The sequence below is a fragment of the Peromyscus maniculatus genome, chromosome 6 (genome assembly GCF_049852395.1).
Source record: "Peromyscus maniculatus bairdii isolate BWxNUB_F1_BW_parent chromosome 6, HU_Pman_BW_mat_3.1, whole genome shotgun sequence".
In the NCBI taxonomy this organism is placed as follows: Eukaryota; Metazoa; Chordata; class Mammalia; order Rodentia; family Cricetidae; genus Peromyscus; species Peromyscus maniculatus.
In genome coordinates, this window is record NC_134857.1 from 73948459 (window position 1) to 73971216 (window position 22758).

The following is a 22758-nucleotide window of genomic DNA, read 5'->3' on the forward strand; positions in this document are numbered from 1 at the left end:
TGCACAAATTTAAACTGCCAATGCTCCCGCATATGTCTCGAGTATAATGAAAGATTATTTTGCTTATTACAATATAAAGCATATTACAGGTATACCACATAATTCTACAGGCTAAGAAATCATGGAAAGATCAAACTGAACTCGAAAGGATATGCTAAATAAACAAAAAGGGGTAACAATGCCCCCAAAATAGATTGCATAATGCTCTATTAACTTTGAATTTTCTTAGTGCTAATGAGAAAGGAACAACAGCTGCGGAGAGACATTAGATAATAGAAAAAACTAGAAAATTAAATGAGCCTGTATATTTTAATGATGTACAGACCTCAGAATGGAAACCAGTGTATGTGTTACATTGGGAGGAGGTTTTGCTTTTGTTTCTGTAGGAGAAAAGCTGTGGATACCGTCAAAATTGATAAAAGTTCAATTTGAACAAGAGGGCCGTCTTAATTAGAAGAGGTGATAGTTCATTAACCAGCATGACCATCCAATTTAAACTAACTTATACCACTATAAATCCCTTTTCATTTAATCAGATATAATTTGAAAAAAGGGAACCTCCCAAAAGTTAGGTTTGGGGAATGTTTTTTTTTTTTTTTCCTCTTTTGTCATTCAGGAGAATGAAGGCTAAGGAATTTGAAGAACATTGGACAAATAAGACATCTGAGAAAAGAGACAGACCATCCAGACAAAAACTGTCCTAAGAAAGAGAGTAAATTGGACTATTGGTATATCACATATACAGTTTCATAAATTTTCCTAAATGTTTCTGCTGTGTTCTACAAACTCTTAACACACATGATCTTTATGCAGTCCCTGTTCAATTAAAAATTAAAACTGTTTTTGGAGTTGGAGAATGGCTCTGTCCTTCTCTAAACATAAGCATGTTTGTGAAAAGGAAAATGCAAAATCTCTGTATTGTGTCAGTAGAGCAATCTCATATGGGACAGAAGAAAACCAAAATTAAGGGACTATTCTACTGCTACTATTCTCAATTCTTTGGTTCTATTTTGATTCTTTAAACTTTTCTTAAGGTATGAATTTATATCAAAATTTCTAAGATTCATATGTATATACATAATATTTTTAACTTTTGTAATGATATTAATGGTCATTTAGAGTACTAACTAATTCTAGGGAAAAAAGGCTTCATTTAAGTGCCTATACATGTTTTTGTGTTGGAGTCTCTATCAGTTTTCTGCAGGGAATCATGACCAAGCCGAACAGCAATTTGAAGTCTCCAGAAAGATGATGGGGCCCCACAATGACGATTCCATCTGGACAATAATAAAACCACTAAGCTGGCACACATCACCCAAAGATCTGCTTTGGTTTACAAACTGCTCAGGACAATTTCAAGATGGCTAGCTGAGATGATCCAGCCTCACAGACTACTCAAACAAGGACTTGAGATAAGCCCTGCACTTTTGCAGTATGCAGAGACTACACAACAAATGATCCAGCTTCCTCTCCCAGCACTTGACAGTTAGCCCAAAATCTGTCTTTTCAGGATCCCCTGAAGATTCTTGCCCACATTCCCAAGAGTTGAGGCAGGTGTTTTTTTTTTCTTTCAAAAGGTTTTGGGATTGGGATAAGTGTCAGTGTTTAGGATGGTTGGTTACAAGTTGTTATTGTTAATGGTCAGAAAGAGGCTAAACAAAGGAGATAAGATTTGAGGTTCTTGTTTGAAAACAAAAAGGAAAGAAAAAAGAGGATATAGAGAAGATGTAGATTATTGAATCTACTCTGAAAATAAAGTTATAGAAATGATAGAATAAAGGTTAGATTATTGAATCTACTCAGAAAAGAAAATGTAGATTATATCTGCTTCTAGAAAGCAACTACTAGTTTTAAATACTTTATTGGATTGGATTTTTTTATATTGTATACAAATTATGTATATGGATACAAATTTGAGATTGATTTTGTTAGAAAATACTGTATGTATATTTCTAATCTTGTTCAGGATATTGTACTTATACAGTTCATTTAACAATGTAATAAATTTGCTAATCCTTGAATGTTATTATTGCCAACTATTAAGATGTAAAGGAATGAAAGTTAGTAGTTAGACATTACAATAGATCTTATAGTCATATTAGCTATGATTTCAAGGTCAAGTAGAGATATATTTTAGATAGACAGGTCATCTTCAAACCCTTCAGAGAATTACAGAATATGCCATCTAAAGATGTTTTAATAACATAATTTTTTTTCTTTTATAATGACTATGAGACATGTCTGTTCCTGGCAGCACTAATCTACTTCAGAGAAGATATGGGCATTGAAGAACCTGCACTTGGAGCTAACTTTCATTGTGGCAAATGTTAGTCACTGGGCAACAAAGTGCCCTGGCATTGACTTATGACAGTATGCTGTCCAAAATGGATAAGCAAGACATAATAAAGGTGGGGGGACTGCCCATCCTTGCCAAGACAAGTGTGGTTGCAACTTGGCAACAGGATTCCTCTAAGGCCAGGACAGTATGGCACCATCGCTGAAGTGGCTTTGCAATCTGGAAAAGGTACAGTGCTCAAAGGTAGCTGAGTAAGCAGTAGGTCAATGGCTCCTGGAGTGCAGTGGAACAGTGGCTGGAACAGTTATTCTTGGAGGAGTAACTAGGCTGATGGAGTCTGGCTGCTCAATGGTAGACTGGCATTTAATAAAGCAGATGAATCCACCCATAAGCTGAGAAGAATGGGAAGCTGAATTCTAAAAATAGCAACAATTTCCAGAATTTAAAATCCTGAATCATGACAGTATACTGGCTGAATTTAAGTGTTTTGTTTACTTGTTTGTTTGTTGAGACAGGGTTTCTCTGTGTAGTTTAGGTGCCTGTCCTGGGGAATTTAAGTTTATCTGGTACATGGAATACTCACACCAAATGTGAGGTTGAGTTGTAGGCCTTGTGTATATCCTGCTTCAAAAATGAGTCTGTCAGATAAGCTAAGCCTATAGGCCAAAGACGATGCCCCAGTGTTGCAGAGAAATCTCTGGTGACTGTCTAGGAAGCCTGCTGTTTCTGTAATAACTCATATTTTTAAAAAGTCACTTGTTGGTACTTGCTGTTTTACTAGGTAATGTTACTTCCTTCTCAGGTCTCTGAGGGACTTGAAGATTAGATAGTTATAGTTTTCGTTGTTAATAAATTCAGAAAAGGAACTCACTAAGAGGTGTAATGTGTATAAGTCTAAAAGACATGATAAGAAAGTTTTCTGTTGGTAATACGAGATAGGATAGAAAGTGAATTAGGTACATTTTAGACTCACCAAAATAGGATAGAAAATGAAATATTTTTTCTGAATTTATCAATTGCAAATTGACGGACATAATGATGTATTTATTGCTTGTATACATAGTATATAGTTATTGTACTTATTGTATATAGTTTTTCTTATATAAGTCATAACTTTATTTTATTATTTTTTATTAGACAAATAATATTTTTTGTGCTTTAATAAATAAAACATGTCTGGAGATCAAAGGAAAAAGCAAGCCACAATGCAGAAGTAATGCAATGTTAGCACACACCTTTAATCCTATCACTTGGCGAGCAGGATCTCTGTGAGTTCAAGGCCACACTGGAAACACAGCCATGTGCAGTGGTGCATGCCTTAATTCCAAAACTAGTTAACCATGGAGGGCTGTACCAATTGACAGGAAGTGACAGAATTGGGCATGAAGAGGAAGTGATGAAGCTGAACAGAGAGCAAATCAGATGGCAGAACAGCAAGGCATATAGGCTTGGGTAGACAGGAAGCAACTTGCATTTGGAAAAAGCAGTGTTGGTGAGGTAAGGTTGGCTGGTGGCTTTCTCTTTCCCTGATCTCTCTAAGGCTTTCACCCCTGTATTGTATCTGTGTTTTTTTTTTTTTTTTTTTGGTTTTTCGAGACAGGGTTTCTCTGTATAGCTTTGCGCCTTTCCTGGAACTCACTTGGTAGCCCAGGCTGGCCTCGAACTCACAGAGATCCGCCTGCCTCTGCCTCCCGAGTGCTGGGATTAAAGGCGTGCGCCACCACCGCCCGGCGTATCTGTGTTTTTTATTTAATAAGACCATTTAGAATTTATCTACAACAGCTGCTGCTGAATACCAGATCTGCCAACAGCAGAGACCAACACAGAGCCCCAGATGTGTCCCCATTCTCCAGGCTGACCAGCCAACAGCTTGGTGAAAGGATGACTATATTGTCCACTTCCTCTGTGGAATGGACACTTTGTCCTTCCTGGAGAGGATGCTTATTCTAGTTAATGGACTCCCAGGGTTCCTCCCTTACATACATGAACAGCCCTGCCCCTCTAGTGACAATGATTGGGATAACTTGTGCTGATGATGGTCCACAGATTACCTGCCCTCAGGGATGCCCAGAATGGGGGTCTTGGATCCTGATTGGTATTTTAATTTTTTATTTATTTCTCTTGGCTGCAGTCATGGGACATGGAGACTTCCTCCTCTTTTTCCCATTCCTCCTCTGAGAAATATACCCAGATACCAGTAAATTGGGACACGTAACAGCTGATTGAACCCCAATATTTCAAGGGAATTATCTGACTTCTGCCAGTGAACAATCAAATGAAAAGAGTTACCTTATTCCCACACTTTTACCTAAGCACTGAACCCTCCCTTTCTGAGTCTTTTTCTCCTGCCCACTTGCATTCCTGAGTAAGGAATCTCTGACTCTAAAGATCCTTCACCTACTGACTTCTGATCTGTTCTCTGATACCAGGCAGACCACTAAGCATGGACAGGTATGGAAGCAGGCTAGGGTACATGCTAATAAGTTTACAATTTGAACCCACATTGGATCATAAAACTCCAGATGGCTTTCTAGAGTCTGACTGTCCATCTAATGGGTCATCCTATCTACTTGATTACTGACCTCCTTCTCTATTGAAGACACCTTTCCTGGGCAATTACAGGGAACAAAAGGATCTTCACATTCTTTGCTCCTTTGTAGATCTGTGCAAATATTTCCCCAAATGTCTTTCCATTATTTCATTATTTCCTTTTTGGTTTTTATTTTTCCTTCTCTCATACAATCCCATCTGGCCACAGAATCCTCTCCCTCCACTCCACACACACGTACTACTCCTCTGTTTCCCTACAGAAAAGCACAGGTCTCTGTGGGTTATCAACTGGACACAACATACTAAGGTGTAATAATAGTAGGCACAACACTCATATCAAGGCTAGAGGAGCCAACCCAGAAGGAAGAAAATGTTCCCAAGATCAGACAAATATGTCAGAGACTCCTCATACTCACCTTCTTAGGAGTTCCACAAACCACTGAACTAAAAAACCACAGCATGTAGTCAGAGGATTTAGTACAGACCACTGCAGGCTCTCTGACTGCCTCTTAGCCTAGGTGTCTGGGAGATGGAATGAGCTCTATTTACATGAATCAGTGGGCTCTGTTCCCCTCATGGCTTTAATTCCTCCTACAATCCTGCCTTCCTCTGTTCCTTGATGTTTCCTGAGTTCTGCCTATGTTTGGCTGTGGATCTCAGTATCTGCTTCCATCAGCTGCTGGAGAAAGCCTAACTGATATTGATTGGGCTAAGCACCATGCTATGAGTGTAACAGAGTTTCATTAGGTATTTTCACATTGATGTGTGTGTGTGTGTGTGTGTGTGTGTGTGTGTGTGTGTGTGTGTGTGTGTGTGTTTGAAGTCTGCACAAACTTCCAAAGCTGAGCAGAGCTGGATGGACTAAAATGGCATTCTTCAAACAGAAACACTACTGGAATCAACAAACTGATTTTAAATTTTTATTCATTTTATTTTTTATTTGGTTAGGTACTGTCTACAGAGATGGATGTGCCCATGGAGACAAGAGGAGGACTGAACAAGGGTCCTCCGCAAGAGCAAGAATTGCTTTAACCAACTGAGTCATCTCTCTAGTCCCACAAACTCACTTTAGAGAAACATGTCTTCATTCTCTTCCCCTTCTCTTATAACCAAATATTGACCTTTATTTTCTTCATTATGAGTGCTCTACAATATTTTCTGCTCAGTCCAATACAGACAAGTTTCTACAAAGAAATCCTGTTGTAATATTCTTCGGGTGAGCAACTAAAATGTATTCCAGTTCATAACTCATAGGAGAGAAAAAAATCAAACCAGTACAGTAACATGGTAGTGTATACAACATAGCTCAGGGCTTTCCCTCCCTTAACCTGATGATCACTTCATTTATAGCTGTATTAAAGCCTGAGCCACCATGCTGACTTTTCCTAGTTTCACTGGAAATGCTACACACACCCATAGGCTAGCCAGGTGTCATTGGTAACAACACTGGCTGCTGCTTCAGGGAGACAATTGTAGGTCACAGCTGACCAGGTCCTAAGATTGCTTCAAGGATTTGAGAGGGGGCTCCAAGAAAGGGAGATGAGCAAAAGCCAGATAACTTTGGGCTTCAGCCACTAAATGGGGACTTGAGCCCACCAATGCCTTCCAGGCTGAGGTATCAGATGCCTCAAAAGCATGAGCTGTAATGAAATCCAGTGCCTTGGTATTCAGCTGCCATGAGCTGTGGAGTTCAGCCAGGAAGAGAGTGTGGGCAGCATTCTTCACAGAGAGGTCCCTGAAGAGGGCATCCTCACACATGACCTTCAAACATTCCAGACCATACTTGTCAGCATCTGCCAGCAGAACATCTGCCATGCTGTCCAGGTCTGGTGCTGTTCCTGTGTAAATGAAGTCCATCATTGCCTTGAAGACTTGTGGCTCCAGGTCAAGGATCTCAATGCGATTCTTTCTGCTCTCCTCCATGTCATGTTGAAACATGGCTCTGAAAACTGAAGAGCAAGCTGCTAAGATGGACTTGTGAGCCTGGAATTCCTGGCCAGATACCACCAGGCAACAGTCTGTGAACTGGGAATTCTCCCAGAGCTCTCCTGGTTCATCTGCCAATGTGCAGCTTGGAACTTTAATCCCTGGCTTTCTGTTCTGGTCAGAGGCACTGAAGGAGTCCTGGATCATGCTCACCATGCAGAGAAGGGTGAGCTGGTTGTCTGGAAGAATACAAGGCCCATGATAACAGGAGGAAATCTCAAAGGATGTACTTTTTGAATCCACTAGATTAACTGACAGGTAATCTGCACTTACTTCATCGAGTCCATTAGGGATTACTGCCAAACACCATTTGTCATTGGCTTCTATTGAAAAAGTTGGGCTTCTAAGGCTTCCTAGCCTTTCCTCCACAATAGAATGGAAGTTGCTGATGGTCCACATGTAGGAAAAAGCTATTCAGAAGCTATTCAATCGACTAAGTTAGCCTAACACTGGCAGAGTTGAGTCAGCCTCTGCCATCACAGTGAATGGAATCCAGAGAGGCAGCACATGTACCAGGGATAGATTTTGATCACACTGCCAGGGGACCCTCAAACAGACCCAACTATACAACTGGCTTTGTTACACAGAGGGCCTAATCTGATCCCATGCATGTTCTATAGCTGTTGGTCTAAAGTTCCTGAGTTTCTATTAGCTTGGTTCACTTGTCTGTAGATTTCCCCATCATGATCTTGATCTCCCTTGCTAATATAATCACTCTTCCTTCTCTTTGACTGGACTCCTGGTGCTCGGCTTGGTGCTTGGTTGTGGGTCTCTGCATCTGCATTAATTAGTTACTGGATAAAGGCTCTATGATGACTGTTGGGGTATTCACCAACCTGATTACAAGGGTAGGCCTGTTCAGGCACCCTCACCATTATTGCTTGTAGTCTAATCTGGGGTCATCCTTGTGGGTTCCTGGTAATTTCCCTAGCACCAGGATTCTCCCCAAGCCATAACGTCTCCTGCTATCAAAATATCTCTGTCATTTTTGTCTCACTTGGTCCCTCCCCTAGCTCAACAATCCTGTTCTCACATGTTCTCATTTCCCATCACCTATACTCCATTGACCTCACCTCATCCCCAGTCTACTCCAGGGGATCTCCTCTGTTTCACCTGCCCAAGGTGATCCATACATCCTTCTTAGGGTTCTCATTGTTTCCTTGTTTCTCTGGAGCTGTAGATTGTATTCTGATTATCCTTTGCTTTAATTCTAGTATCCAATTATGAGTGAATGCTTACCAAGCTTGTCTTCCTGAGTCTGGGTCACCTCACTCAGAATGACATTTTCTAGTCCCATCCATTTGCCTGCAAATTTCATAATGTCATTTTTTTTAAAAGCTGAGTAATACTCCATTTTGTATATATACCACATTTTCTTCATCTGTTCTTTAGTTGAGGGGGATCTAGGTTGCTTCTAGGTTCTGGCTGTTATGAATAATGCTGCTCTAAGCATAGTTGAGCAAATGTTCTTGTGATGTAATTGATGTCCAAGAGTGGTATCATTGGGTCTTGAGGTAGATGGATTCCTATTTTTCTAAGAAAAATCATTACTGATTTCCAAAATGCCTGTGCAAGATTACACTCTCACCAGCAGTGGAGGAGTGTTTCCTTTGTTCCACATCCTCTACAAAATAAGTTGTCATCTGTTTTTTATCTTAGCCATTCTGACAAGTGTTAAATGGTATCTCAGAGTCATTTTGATTTGCATTTCCCTGATGACTAAAGATGCTGAGCAATTCCTTAAATATCTTTCAGCCATTTGGGATTCTTCTGTTGAGAATACTCTGTTTAGCTCTGTAGCTCAGTTTTTGATTGGATTGTTTGATATTTTGCTATCTAGTTTTTTGAGTTCTTTATATATTTTAGAGATCAGCCCTCTGTTAGATGGGGGGGGGCTCCAATTCTTTAGGCTGTCATTGTTTCTTATTTACTGTGTCCTTTGCCTTACAGAAGCTTCTCAGTTTCAAGAGGTCCCATTTATTAATTGTTGCTCTCAGTGTCTCTGCTACTGGGGTTAAATTTAGGAAGTGGTCTCCTGTCCCAATGCTTTCTAGAATACTTCCTACTTTCTCCTCTATCAGGTTCAGTGTAGCTGAATTTATGTTGAGGTCTTCCATCCATTTGGATTTGAGTTTTGTTCATGTTGATATATATGGATCTATTTGCAATGTTCAACATGTTGATATCAAGTTATGCCAGCACTATTTTTTGAAGATGCTTTCTCTTTTACATTGTACAGTTTTGACCTCTTTGTCAAAAAACAGGTGTTCATAAGTGTGTGGATTGATTTAAGTGTCTTCACTTCGATTCTATTAGTCCACATGTGGGTTTTTATGTGAATACCAAACTGTTTTTATTACTCTAGTTCTATAATAGTAGAGCTTGTGGTCAGGGATCATAATGCCTCCAGAGGTTGCTTTATTGTCAAGGATTGTTTTAGATATCCTAGGTTTACTGTTTTTCCATATCAAATGCAGTATTGTTTTTTGGGTGTGTGTGTGTGAAGATTTGACTTGGTATTTTGATGAGGACTGCATGAATTTGTAGACTGATTTTGAAAAGATTGCCATTTTTACTATGTTGATTCTACCTATCCATGAACATGGCAGATCTTTCCATTTTCTGATATCTTCTTCAATGACTTTAAGTTCTTGTCATACAGGTATTTTACTTGTTTGGTTAAAGTTACCCCAAGGTATTTTGTATGGCCCTGGCCCCGTGTTTGGGTAGCTCTTGCTCTGCTTGCTGACCTTGACCTTAATGTCCTCCCTATGCTAATTCCCTGCCAGTTTCTACCCTCCTGAATGCTTAAGGGAAGTTCCTTGTTTGTGTATCCTGCATATTGTGCTTTAACAGCTTAGATACAAGATTGTAAACATCAGTAGCTAACTTCTGCCTCTGTGGTTCTCCCATTGTGCTGTAAGCATTCAGAATTCTGCTGAGGTGAATGACCAGCTGTTTTTTGTCTCTGTTTTTTGATCCACAGCCCCTCATTCGGACAATGTAAACAGGTGGTGGTAGGTCTGGATTTATCACTACAATATTATTTGTGGCTGTATCAAAGGGTGATGTTTCTCTGGTTTTTTTCTCAACCCATTTGTCATAGGAGGGCTACTGATCTTTTTAAATTAATTGTGTCTCCTGCCACATTACTGAGGGTGTTTACCAGTTGTAGGTGTTCCCAGGTAGAATTTTTGGGGCTACGTATATATACAATCATATTATTTGTAAAGAGCAAATGTTTGCTATCTTCCTTTCCAGCTTGTTTCCCCTTGATCTTCTTTTGTTGTCTTATTACTCTAGCCAGAACTTCAAGTGCTATATTGAATAGATATGGGGAGAGTGCACAGGCTTGTATTGTTCCTGATTTTAGTGGAATCACTTTGAGTTTCTTTCCATTTATTTTGATGTTGGTTGATGGCTTGGTATAAATTACTTTTATTATGGTTAGGTATGTTCCTTGTATTCCTGATTTCTCCAGGAACTTTATCATGAAGGGGTGTTGGATTTTGTTAAAGGCTTTTTCAGCATCTAATGAGATGATCATGTGGGATTTTTTTCTTTCAGATTGTTTATATGATGGATTACATTGTCAGATTTTTGTATGTTGAACCATCCCTGTATCTCTTAGATGAAATCTACTTGATCATGATGGATGATTTTTTAATGTGTTCTTGGATTCAGTTTGCCAGTGTTTTATTGAATATTTTTGCATCAATGTTCATGAGTGAGATTGGTCTGTAATTTTCTTTCTTTGTGGTATCTTTGTGTGTTTTGGAAATCAGGGTAACTATAGCCTCACAGAAAGATTTTGACAATGTTCCTTCTGTTTTTATTGTGTGGAACAATTTGAGGAGTATTGATACTAGCTCTTCTTTGACATTCTGGTAGAATTCTGCACTGAAACCATCTGACACGTGGCTTTTTTTTTTCCCCCTTGGGAGAATTTTAATGACTGCTTCTGTTTCTTTAGGGGTTATAGGTCTATTAAAATTGCTTACTTAGTTCTCTCTCAAATTTGCTATCCAGATTTCAATATTAGTTTCAGAGAAGACAGTCTAGACTACTAGGGACTGTTACATCACTCCATTTTCTCTCTAGGTTTCATCTAAGGTCAATAGGTAACTAGTTTTGGCCATTATTCACAACTGTTGAACATTTTGGGACATTTTATTCACACATATAAAAAAGTGTTGTGCTAGTGTACACAAAAGTACCAGAATATACATAATAAATCTTTCTATAGATGAGGAAGGGGTATTTATTAGCATGACTTGGGACTACAGTCCTGCAAATTCCACAATGGATATCCATGAATGGGAAGTACAAGAATCCCATAGTTATTCAGTCTAGGAGGTTGGACAGCTGAGCTGTATTCAATATATGTTGGCATTCCAGAGAAGTATTCTCTAAAGAGAGGAAAGGAATGGACTTGCTGCAAGGTGAGGGCAAGGAGGCAAAGAGCAACAACAGAGGGTGTGGCTGAATTTAGGGTGTGCCTTCCAGAATCAAGATATGGATTAAAGGTGTGTGTGTGTGTCTTCAGGCCCTGAGATCCGGATTAAATGTTTATCTCTTCCTACCTCCAAATACAGATTGGAAGTGGATCTAACTCTGCTACTTAAGCAGAAAATCTCAGAGATGTGTCCTCCATTTTAGGATTTTAGTTCTTTCCATAAGAAGTCAAGTTGGAAACCAAGAATAAAAATCATAAGTGAATTTTGCTTTGTGTTATGTGTAGTCTTAAATGCTTCTCAATTTAATCATGTTGATTGATTAGATTCAACCTCCTGATACATTAATATGTCACATTTTAAACTGTGAGTTCTCTCCTCTTCAAACTTTCAACTTCCATGCTTACTCTGTAGTGCCTTAAAAGTAAGAAAGTATTCTGGTTTGCAGCAGAAGATATTAAACAGTTATGAGGAAGGCATTTTGAGATGATTCCTTTTCAAAATGTGATCTGTAAATGCTCCCAACAACTATCATGCTCATTTCTATGAAGTACAGAATGTGATCAACAGAAACCATAGAGGTAGGTGTTGCAGGAATCTTAAAAGTTCTTATTAATAAAATCAAACCCGAGGCAAGTTATTGGGGTTCATGCTGGTAGATCAGAGAGACAGAACAAGCCACAGCTATCTCACCTCGCCGGATCCTCAGCTAGTCCTATTTCCTCAGACTGGAAGCCTCTGAGTCCTCGTCCGGAATGAGTCTCAGCTGAAATACTGCTCAAAAGCCTGAATGCTTAACCAGCCAAAAGCTTAACCAGCCACATGTTTAACCCACCAAATGCCTCTAGTTTCTGCCTTATATATCTTCCTACTTTCTACCACCACTCCCTGGGATTAAAAGCTGGCTTTCTGGGATTAAAGGCATGTCACCATGCTTGGCTGTTTCCAATGTGGCCTTGAACTCACAGAGATCCAGAGGGATTTCTATCTCTGGAATTCTAGGATTAAAGGTGTGAGTGCCACCATTTTCTAGCCTTTGTATCTAGTGGCTGTCTGTTCTCTGAACCCAGATAAATTTATTAGAGTACACAATATTTTGGTGAACACAATACCACCACAGGTAGGGGCTTTGAATGGTTCCCACTCTGTAGTGTGATCAGGAATATGTTCCCTTCACCTCATCTCTCTCCAGTTAGTCCTGTCTTAGAGAGGCTCTCTAAGCCTAAAGGACACAGAATAAATTCAGATTCAATCAGCTCAGCCATTCCCAGTCTGGCTCTTCTGTAAGTATTACTCCAACACTACTTTCTGTTAATATAGGATAAACATCATTTGACCATTATTCACAACTCATTTGTGGAGAGGCACAGGTGGAGCTTTTTTTTTTCCCATTGGTAGGGAGTTTCACAGGGCAAACTGATTTAGTCAAAAATACTCAGATTCCCAACAGTAAGAGGTGCATATATTAAGCCTGCAGGGTGATGTCCTCCTAGCTAAGAGAGCCACTGTTCACTAAAGGAAAACAAAGAGGAGAGAACCACAATAAAACACACACACACACACACACACACACACAAACCCCACAGGACTTTCTAGCACATATTCATACACGTGAACAGATATGAGGAACAAGGTGAAGTATCAAACAAATTCTAAACCATGGGGAATAGCCCCATGACATACCTCTCTTATGTGTCCACACAGAATGTGCTTTAACAAGACATTCCTCCAGACTTGAGAGTCCAAATAACTTTCTAATCTATTTCCTTTTTGTGTGGAAGTTTTATGCAGTAATTGATTAAAGGGAGTCTTGGATGCCTAGATTAGAATGGGCACACCCTGGAGCTCTTGTACTCCATACCCATGCCCACTCCAAGGGGCCCTCAGTCCACCACTGTGTCCACTTCCGGTCTATGGAATCTCAGTAGTATCTTCAGAAATGTAGGATAGCCACCAGAGAAGAACTCTGGGACATGGATCTACTCCAATAGAAAGTCTGTATTTACAGGCTGACAATTACACTGGTTATTCAGGAACCTACTGTACCTTAGAGATTTTCTGGGGTAAGCTCTCAAGAACAGAGTCTGTATTCTAAATTGACATAATTCTGTTAAAAAGAACAGTTATGGAGGCCAAACAGTAGGGGCAGAATATTTATAGTTTCCTCATCAGTATGGATGTTGATGGATTAGGCCCTTGTTTCTGTTTTGGCAGGTGGTGCTGTGTATGTAAAGGATTTTGCAGCCTGAGTGGTACTTCCTCCATGGAATATGGTGACATCTCACACTTATTCTGGACACTGAAGCAGCTGGCCATGTGTTGCGGTATCGCCTGAGTTACGGATACCTGTTCACCAGGGGCTGCGGATTCAAAATAGAGACAAGAGACTGCAAGTCATTCGCCACGGCTGAATGCCAAATGCCAAATGCCGTTTATTGAAGAGGGAGAAAACCTTAAATACAGGCTTACAGCACAATGGAGGATCCCCGGAGGGCAGAAGTTTGCTAGGGAATGTTCTACATTCTTGCAATCTAAGCTGTTTACACCAAATGCAGGATACAGGAACAAAGAACCTCTGGTGATCTCCCTGGTGATTGTTAGGTGAGAAGGAAACCGGCAGGGAATCTGAATAGGGAGGACATCTGGTTAATGTCCGCAAGCAAGGCAGCAGCCACTCACAGTTGGGGGCCAGGGCCCACAGGGCCCCCCTTATTTACTAAAAATGAGCTTCTGACTTAGGTTGCATGGGACATCAGCAGGTTACCTTAGTCGTCATTGAGACACCTGCCCAGGCCACACAAGTGCTCTGTCTTAGGTTGATGACTGCCCCCCCCCAAGTATTACCCATCTCTGAATACTCATTATCATATAGACTCAGCCATGTGAGCTATAGAGTAACTGCTGCCAATGATTTCAAAGTGGCACTGGGCTTGCAATCTGTGTGACACAGAAAAGACCAACAGAAGTCCTAACCCACCCATAGCCAGGAGGCTAAAGGCAATTGAACCATTCCCTTTCTTAATGAGCCTTACTGCAAATTGGAGTCCTTGTAGGGTGATATCCCATAAGCAAATGGTACTTGAGTTTTAATAATTTTTACAACTTTCAAAGCCAATTTAAATGTATAATAGTAGAATTAAATTTATCATGCCCAATAAGATGAAAGATTAACTAACTGTGGTAGCTACGTTTGCTGCCAGGGTCTCCATTGTGCTAGCTGTAGTAACCAATTATGAAATAGCAATTCCAGAAGCAATAGCAGCAGTGGCCACCACCGCTATAACAACAATGGCAACAGCGATGTCAGAGTCTCTGGAGTGTGTGAGCATCATCTGTGTCTAACTGCCACCGTCCACTTGCATGGATGCAGCTCCAGGAACACGAACCACCAAGGCCCATTTTTCTTGATCCCAGCACTACTTAGGCTGGCAGCTCTGCAAAAGAACAACTAAGAACCATAAAGAAAACAAACCAAAAACAGCAAACAAGGAGCAGAACTAATGGTCTCAATAATGGCTACATTCAGGCTCACAAATTTTAAGGTATCTTCAAAAAGGCTAGATGAATGTCAGGAGGCAAATAAATGTTGCACAGAGCCAATCCTGAAAAGTAGGTACTACACCAGCTTGAAGAGGGTTGCAAAATGTGAAAAGGCTTAGCTGGCATACTACTGTTAACAAATGAAGGTCATTGACCTTCAGAGTTATCCTTAATCTCCAAGGTGTGACACATTCTCAACATTTTTGAAAAAAGTTACCATACCTTACCTTCTGAAGAATCCAACCACATGGCTAGAGTTCCTAGGCTTACATTAATGTTTGCCAAGGCTGGCCGTATTGGGCTCTCAATCCCCATTGGCATCAGAAGGGGAGAGTTTTTCATGAAGGTCCATGTTGGGATTCAGCTGCAGCCATAGGGCACACACAGCATTCAGGAACCCAAAGAGGAACTTCATTGTCCTGCAGAAAGACACAAACTTGGGTCCCCTCCAAGTGCCAGTAGAAAGATCCTTCCATCGCACCAGAGGATGATTTGCAGCAGGAGCCCTCCAGTGCTTATCTGCAGCGGATACTCCAGCAGAATCCACCAATAAAAAATTTTAAATATATAAAACAAGGGAAAGAATAGAATGTGGAAGGAGAGATGAGCCCCTAGCTCCCCCCTTTTTACTTTAGCAATATATGTTTTTAAGTTACGATGGCAGTATTCTACTATAGCCTGTCCTTGAGCATTATAAGGAATACCAGTCTTATTAACAATAGAAAAGTCTTGCAGAATTTTGAAAATCCCGTACTGCTGTAGGCGGAACCATTATCAGTCTTTATGCATTTTGGCACTCCCATATAGGCAAAAGCATGAAGACAATGATTCTTTACATCCTTAATGTTTTCCCCTGAATGGGCACAAGTAAAAATTAGAGAATATGTATCAATAGACACATGGACATATTGTAATTTTTTAAAGGAAGGCATGTGTGTGATGTCCATCTGCCACACATGATTAGGTAAAAGCCCTTGGGGATTAACTCCCAAATGAGGAACAGGTAAAAATTCAACACAAATAGGACATGATTTAACTATCTGGATGGCTTGTTCCGGGGTTATGCCTATATGATGACGAAGAGATCCAGCATTAAGACGATAACATTGATGCAACTGATTAACCTTATCAAAGGCAGAACAAACTAATGTGACAGCCATATGAGTAATGGCGTCAACCCTCTGATTACCTTCACTTAGAGGTCCAGGCAATTGAGTATGAGCTCTAATATGGCCCACATAAAGGTTATGTGAGCGGGACCATATAAGTCCTTGTTCTTGCAATAAATATTCATGAATGGGAGAAATGGATGGTATGTAGGCTGTTGTCTCCAAAGGCATAATGGCATGTGCCACACATTGACTATCAGTATAAATATTTACACTCTTATCAGAAAACATCTATAAAGCAAGCAACAGTGCCTGTACCTCTGCCATCTGGACATAAGTGCCCTGGACTTTCATTCTCTTTACTATGTTACCAGAAACCACCAAAGCAAAATCACATGAAGTGTCATCAGTAAATACCACATGGGCCTGAGGAATAGGAGTCATCTGTACTATCTTAGGAAATATAACAGGATGCAATTTAAAACATTGACACACATCATTGGAGAGGTTGTGAGTATCAAACCGACCCTGCATGGAGCATGTGAATATGGTCCAATCATTATCATTAGCTTGCAACCATGCTAATTGAGACTGGGTGTATGGTAACACCACAATATCTGACTCCTTACCAAAAGTTTGCACACTGATCTTGATTCCCTTAAATATAATCTTAGCAACAGCCTGTGGATTAGGAGTGATGATTTTTGCTGGAGAAACTGGGGAATGTACCCATAGTATAGGACCTGTTTGCCAAAACACACCAGTAGGTGAATGGGAAAAACAAAATATCAAATACAATAAGGGAGAAGAAAGATCTATATACTGCACGTGAGCCTGCTCCAGGGCCTCTTGCAGACATTGTAGGGCTACACGTCCTTCAGCTGTTAATTTATGGGGAGATAAAGGGTCATGGTTGCCCTTTAAGACATCATAGAAAGGGTGAAGCTGACCTATTGGAATTTTTAAAGTGGACCGAAGCCACTGAATATCCCCCAGAAAGGTTTCGAAATCATTAAGTGTGCATAGCTGATCCGTATTGCAGTGTAATCTTTTGTGGGCTTATGCCTGTGTATAACAATTCATGACCTAAATAATGATAGGGAAAAGATACCTGTACCTTTTCTGGGGCTATCTGTAAATTAGCCAGGTTAAGAACCTCTTGTAATTTAGAAAAGGCATCAAAAACAAGTTTTTTATCTTTAGCAGCCATTAATATATCATCCATGGAGTGAATTATATAAACACCTGGAAAAGCTTTTGGAACTGGAGCTAGGGCCAAAGACACATAAATTTGACATATAGTAGGGCTATTGGCCATTCCTTGAGGCAATACCACCCACTGATATCTCTGATAAGGCTCCTTAAGATTTTCTGAAAGAACACTGAAAGCAAAGTGAGGACTGTCCTCGGGATGCAAAGGAATGGTGAAGAAACAATCCCTCAAGTCAACCACAATTAAATGCCAATATTTAGGAAATGCCACAGGGGCAAGCAAGCCAGGCTGTGTTGTTGCCATGAGAAGCATGGTTTTATTTACAGCTTTAAGATCTTGTAATAGCCTCCATTTTCCTGACTTCTTTTTAATAACAAATATATGTGAGTTCCAAGGTGAAGTGGAAGCAATGATATTTCCAGCATCTAACTGTTCCTTAACTAATGTGTATGCAGCCTCCAATTTTTCCTTAGTAAGGGGCCATTGCTCCGCCCATACAGGATAATCACTTTTCCAAGTGATTTTTATCGGTTGTATTATTGAAGGCTGCTGAGGTACCATATGCTCATGGTGCACTGACCCACATGTGTAACAGGGCCCAGACATTAGCAGGCCCACATGGGTAAGCACAACTGTCTCCATGAAGGAAGTACCATTCTAGGTGTAAAACCCAGCACTTTTGTAAAAAAACAGTAACCCCTGACACAGATAGAACAAAGGCTTAATCCAACAAAGTCCATAGTTCTAGGAATATCTCTAAATGTTCAAACCTTGCTTCAAATATAGTAACACTTTTGGCTTCTGTAGTGCCACTTTGGGCTATCTTCTTATTAACTGAAGTTTGTCAACCCAGAATATGGGAATTTTGCTTAAAATCCCACACTGAGAAAGTCCTAGTTGCTTCGCTAGCATCCCAAATATCTCATGTGTTTGCCAGCTGGAGAAGAAAGACTTTCTGTTTTCCCAAATCCATTTTCAAACAATCATCTCTCTCTCTCTCTCTCTCTCTCTCTCTCTCTCTCTCTCTCTCTCTCTCTCTCCTCTCCCTCTCTTTTTGTCTCTGTCTATATGTCTCTGTGTGTGTTTCTATGTGTGTGTCTTTGTGTTTTTCTGCAAGTCTTTCTACATGTTACTTTTAGTATTGTTTGCTGTATTGACTGTTGGATTTCTCTGGTGGGGACAGCACTGCTGTTTAAGACTTTGCCTTCTCCTTTTGGGAATCTAAATCACATTGGCTGTGCCATGTTCCCCAGAGAACCACCTACCTGAAATAAAAGCTAAACTTGTTCCATTCCTGGAACGAGAAACTATATGAAAAGATCTTATACTTGAGATCCAGGCACGAGCCAGTTCTCCATTGAGAGAATTGCTCCCACTCTGGAGGAGCATGCTCATGGGAGCTCAGTTTTTACAGGTGCAGCACTTTACTTACAAATGAAGGGTCTTGAAGTAATTGTCTACTTCAAGTTATTTGAGGGAATGTGTTTCTGCCACCCTGGTCCTAAACACCTACAGAAAAGTCACAGAGGCGACTAGCTAGCCTCCTGCCAAAGGTTACCAAATGAGGAACCAAAACTTCAGAGATCAAAACCAATGGATTGATTTATCCTGGATTGAGGGATGAGCAGCTTTAGAGCTAGACTTTCAGGAGAGCTAGGATGGGAATTGCTGAGTTGATTGAATCACTGAATGTATTTTCCTGTCCTCTAGGCTTAGTGAGTCCCTCTAGACACAATGAACTAGAGACAAGTGATAGATGTGGGGAGCATTTTACAGATCACATTCTAAGAAGAACTGTTTCAAAACCCCTTCTTCAGTAACTGTTGAATACATTCTGCACCCTTTGAAAACCAGAATACCGTCTCACTTCGAAGGCCCATCAGAGTAAGCATAGAATTTCAAAGTTTAAAGAGGACAGAACTCACCAGTGGGGGATGAAAATTATGAGGTACTGAGAAACTGAATCATGGCAGTCTGTTTCATGGAACTGAGAACTTGGGATCTTCTCATAGCACACACTTAGTGGATTGAGTACAGTTTTTCCAAGAATTATCTGAGGGTAAGGGCAAGATCACCAATGAAAGTTTGTGGAACCATCCCAGGGAATGTGAGTCTGGATGAAAGAAGCCTGCCACTTTCAGAGTTGCTGCCTGGCTCAGCTCGTTGATCACCATATATGAATTCTTCCACCCTGAACTCCATGTTGTGAACACTGAGACCCCTGACAGGGTAAGGAACCACCTCTTTCCCATCATGATAGTGGGAGGATTGAATGTAAAACCGTGGGAAGAGGAAATAACAGCTGTGTAGGAATGGACACCATCCCTATTTTATTTAAGATGAACAAAAATAAGCAAAATACACTTGTGCTGGTTTTTGTGGGTTCCCAACTTAACAAGATATGGAATTAACTAAAACCCTAAAATGGAGGTCACAACGGAGAGAAGGATTTTGCTTCATTTGAAGGAGGTAGATCCACTTCAAGGACAGATTTTGGAGGTAAAATGACTCAAATATTTAATCCGGATCTCAGAGCCTGAAGACACACACCTTTAATCCAGATCTTCAGGTTGGAAGACACACCCTAAATGTGGCCACACCCTGTGCTGGACACCTATAAAAGGACATGGAAGCAGGAAGCTTTTGCTATTTGCCTGTTTGCCCTCACCTTGCAGCAAGTCCATCCCTTCCCCGGCAATAGAGAATTTTTGGAACTCCAGCATATACTGAAGACCAGCGAACACATCCAAAGTCCTGGACTGAGTAAGTACTGAAATCTTGGTCTTTCCCTTCATAGGTAATGTGGGATTAGCAGGACTGCAGCCCAAAGTCATTCTAATAGATCACCTTTGATGATATATATATATATATATATATATATATATATATATATATATATATATATATATACACATATATTCCTTGTATATATTCTGTTCCTCTACAGAACCCTAGTGGAACATTTTTGATATGAATTAATAGAATGAGTGATCCAAACTATCCAAAAGCTGTGTATAATTGTCAAAACAAGTTACCTATTGACCTAAGATTCAATCTAGGAAATAATGGAGTGATATAAGGGTATCAAGTAGCCTAGACTGTGTTCTCTGAAATTAGCATTGATATCTGGATAGAAAATATCAGAGACCCAAGATTTCAGCCTTGTAGAAGAGGGAACAGATGAGAAACAAAAACTAAAAATCAAAATCCTGTCTGTTATTGCATCTCACAGGGTGAAGAGAAATCAATTGCTAGTTCTTCAATTTCAATCCAGTTGAACCTTCAAACTACCTGAAGGAGAAATGGCAGGAGATGAGATCGCCCAGAGATGGGACCACACACAAATCAGCATTCAGGATTTCTCCTACAGGTGGACCATCAGCAACTTCCCCTTTGTTGCTGAGGAAATGCGGCAAAGCATTAGAAGCCCCACTTTCTCAATAGGAGCCAATGACAAATGGTGTTTGAGAGTACACCCGAATGGAGTCGATGAAGAAAGTGCAGATTACCTGTCAGTTTACCTAGTGTTGCTCAGTTCTCTAAAGAGTCCTGTTTGGGCAAAGTTCCAGTTCTGGATCATAAGCAATGAAGGAGAGAAAACGAGTGTCAAAAAGAGCCCAAGAGCTTTTAGATTCCTTCCAGGCCAGGACTGGGGTTACAAAAAGTTTGTTCTTCGAGATTTTCTCTTGTCCCATGCATTTTGGCTTCTCCCAGATGACCAGCTCACCCTTGTCTGCAAGGTGAGCATGGTCCAGGTCTCCTTGACCCTTTCTGAGCAGAACAAGAAGCCAGGAATTCTGGTCCCCAGATGCACATTGGCAGATGAGCTAGGAGAGCTGTGGGAGAATTCCCAGTTCACAGACTGCTGCCTAGTGGTAGCTGGCCAGGAATTCTGGGCTCACAAGGCCATCTTAGCAGCTCGCTCTCCAGTTTTCAGAGCCATGTTTCAACATGACATGGAGGAGAACAGAAAGAATCGCATTGAGATCCCTGACCTGGAGCCACAAGTCTTCAAGGCAATGATGAACTTCATTTACACAGGAAAAGCACCAGACCTGGACAGCATGGCAGCTGCCTTGCTGGCAGCTGCTGACAAGTATGGCCTAGAGCGTTTGAAGGTCATGTGTGAGGATGCCCTCTTCAGGGACCTCAATGTGGAGAATGCTTCCCACACACTCTTCCTGGCTGACCTCCATAGCTCAGGGCAGCTGAAAACCCAGACACTGGACTTCATTACAGCTCATGCTTCTGAGGTTTCTCAGACTTCAGACTGGAAGACAATGGTGGGCTTATATCCCCACTTAGTGATTGAAGCTTATGGTTCCAGGCCTGCTCACTGCCCTTTCCTGGAGCACCCTATCAAATGCTTGAAGCGATCCTAAGACCTGGTAAACCTTGTCCTACACTTGTCTCCCAGAAGCAGCAGTCATGGTGTTACCCATGATACAGGGGTAGACTATGGGATGTGTGGAAAATTTCCAGTGAAACTAGGGAATAACAGCATGGTGGCTGATGCTTAATACAGATGTAAAGGAGTAATTGTCAGGTTTAGGGAGGGGGAGTCTTCCACTATGGTACAATGTACACATCCTCTACCTAGTTGTTATACTGCTTTGATTTTTTTCTAAGGAGTTAGAATGTGAAATTCATTTTAACTGCTGACACCAAGAACATTACAACAGGGTGTCTTTGGAGAAACCTATCTGGATTGGACAGAGCAGAAGATATGATCAAGGACTCAGAAAGGAGAAAACAAACATGAATGTTTGGTTACAAGAGAAGCAAAGATAATGAACAAAGTTTTTCTCCAAACTCAGGGTTTGGGACAGGGGAGATGACTCAGTTGGCAAAAGCAATTGTTGATCTTGCAGAGGACCTTTTCTTCAGTCCTCCTCTTGTCTCCATGGGCACATCCATCTCAAGTAATTAAAATACCCAAATAAAATGTCATATCAATTGAATAAAAATTGTAAAATCAGCTTATGGATTCCAGTGGTGTTTCTGTTTGAAAATGGCCATTTTATTCCATCCAGCTGTGCTCTGCTGTAGAATTTGGTGCAGTGTCTTCACTGACACACACACACACACACACACACACACACACACACACACACACACACACAATCAATGAGACAATACCTAATGAATTCTGTTATACTCAGAGATTGGTGCCTAAAATGGAACTAAAAACAGCTTCCTAATTGTCTCTCTCAAATGAGCAGCAGCTGCCAGTTTGAGTTACTGGCGGGTTCCTGGCATGTGTGCTTGACCTGCAGTATGGCGGTAATGAGGCCTCTGCAATAGGCACATTAAGCTGCGTGGTGGATTTAGCCTTTGCTAGTACAAAACAAAAAAAGAGGTTTCTGGTCTACACGCTGCTTTGATAGAAGCATAGACCCACTATTTCTGAGAGTTGATGGCTCCCAGAGCTGGCAGAAAACTTACCACCGCCATGTTGGGAAGCTGAAGTAGGTGGAGCCAGCAGCCACAGTGCTGTTTCAGGCTCAGAAGGCTGCAGTTTAAAGCAATAGGTTCAAAGTAATATAAAAAATAACCCAGGTAAAGATGGCTACCACACAGAGAATCTGGATTATGTTCTCTTTGATATTC

General features: G+C 40.7%; 1 pseudogene; it reads left to right on the forward strand.

Moving 5' to 3' along the window:
* The first annotated feature begins 20450 nt into the window (after positions 1-20450).
* LOC102915760 (speckle-type POZ protein pseudogene) lies at positions 20451-21530 on the forward strand (annotated as a pseudogene).
* Positions 21531-22758: the final 1228 nt, after the last annotated feature.